Source organism: Tupaia chinensis, unplaced genomic scaffold (genome assembly GCF_000334495.1).
Source record: "Tupaia chinensis unplaced genomic scaffold, TupChi_1.0 Scaffold141530_1, whole genome shotgun sequence".
NCBI classification, from domain to species: Eukaryota; Metazoa; Chordata; class Mammalia; order Scandentia; family Tupaiidae; genus Tupaia; species Tupaia belangeri.
The window spans coordinates 1379426-1380806 of NW_006201391.1; the positions used below are offsets into that span (position 1 = coordinate 1379426).

At 46.7% G+C, this 1381-nt stretch overlaps 1 protein-coding gene across 3 annotated transcripts in view; it reads left to right on the forward strand.

Moving 5' to 3' along the window:
* The window catches only part of ERC1 (ELKS/RAB6-interacting/CAST family member 1), a 501445-nt gene that overhangs the window by 163701 nt on the left and 336363 nt on the right, over nt 1-1381 (forward strand). The gene's annotated exons all lie outside the window — the stretch shown is intronic.

Sequence of the window (1381 nt, forward strand, 5' to 3'; positions counted from 1 at the left end):
TGGAATGTTATGATAGGACACAGTAGTAGTGGTGGTCAGACATGGAAATGGTGGGGAGACAAAAATATACACGTGAAATAAACTCAGTATTTTAATAAAGTAAAAAAAAAGAATATATATTTGCCTGTTTAATATTTTTTGAAACAATTTTAGAGGAGTACATAAATTCTGTTGTCGAATTTTTTTGAAGTATATTCTACTTTATGAGAGAGCGTGTGTTCACGGGTATGAGAGTGGGGACGCCGTGCCCCCACAAGGTGTCATTGCACTGGCTCCCCTCCCACAGCCCTCCGTGTAGGCAGGACCGAGCGTGGGCCTGCCCAGCACAGTACGGTCCCGCTGGGTCTGAACCTGTGGCTGGCTGTGTTGCTGCTGGGACTCCAGTCAGTGGGCCACAGCCCGTGCCCTGAGGTCGGGCGTGTGTCGTCTGTCCAGTGAGGATGAATGGAAGTATCTTAGCGTTGGTTTTCTCATTAAGTACATTATATATGCCAGGCTGTAGAGACTCAGGAAGAAAATTAAGGACTTGAAAGTTAATTACTGCGACTGCCTTGTGTTCCAGACTGCATTGATGGTATTAGTTGTCTTTTGCAACAGGATTCTGGGAGAGATTTTTTCTCCGTTCTGAGTGTGGTTCTTGATTTCTGATTCCACTTGTTTGTCCCATATGATCTCGTAAAATCTTGACTCCTTGCATTAAGGAGGCATCTGTGTGGGAGTAGCCACTTGTCTAACCTTGGTTTTTAGATGTCGCAGCGGCAGTGTGTGTATGATTCGAGATGCTCAGGACTGTGAGATTCATGTGTGTGGTACCGCAGCATACGGCCACAGGGAGTGGAAGCGAGGGGCTCCTGGGGAGCCCGTCTCGGGACTGAGACACACTGCTGGCTGTAGGGAGCTCAGCAGTGAGTCCCGGGCAGTGCCTTTTGATACTGACTTGGAGAGGTCAGTAAGTACCCAGTGACTTATTAGTACAGCGCACGGAACTCGGAAGCATCTCTTGGCATATGACAGCTTTTGGCCTAATACTAAATATTCAGAGATTTAGTATTAAAAAACATCTAATCCATTTGGAGTCTAAGATAATTACTTTTTCACGTATCACTAATCCTTCGTCTATATAACATTTAAACACAGAAAATTCACCTAGGAAATTGAAGAGCAGCTTTTAGATATCGAACAGTATGTCCTATGTAAATTGGAATATGGGCCAGCTAGTGGCACAGCAGTAGTGCCGCGCCCTGTGGTGCTGGGTGCACGTGGGGAGGTCCCGCACTCCTCTGAAGCCTCCCTGTACACGCCAGGCGCACACACATGCTTGTCATCTAGGCTGGCTGAAGGTCATACCCTGTTGGGGCTGCTTGTTTCTCTCTCTCTCTTT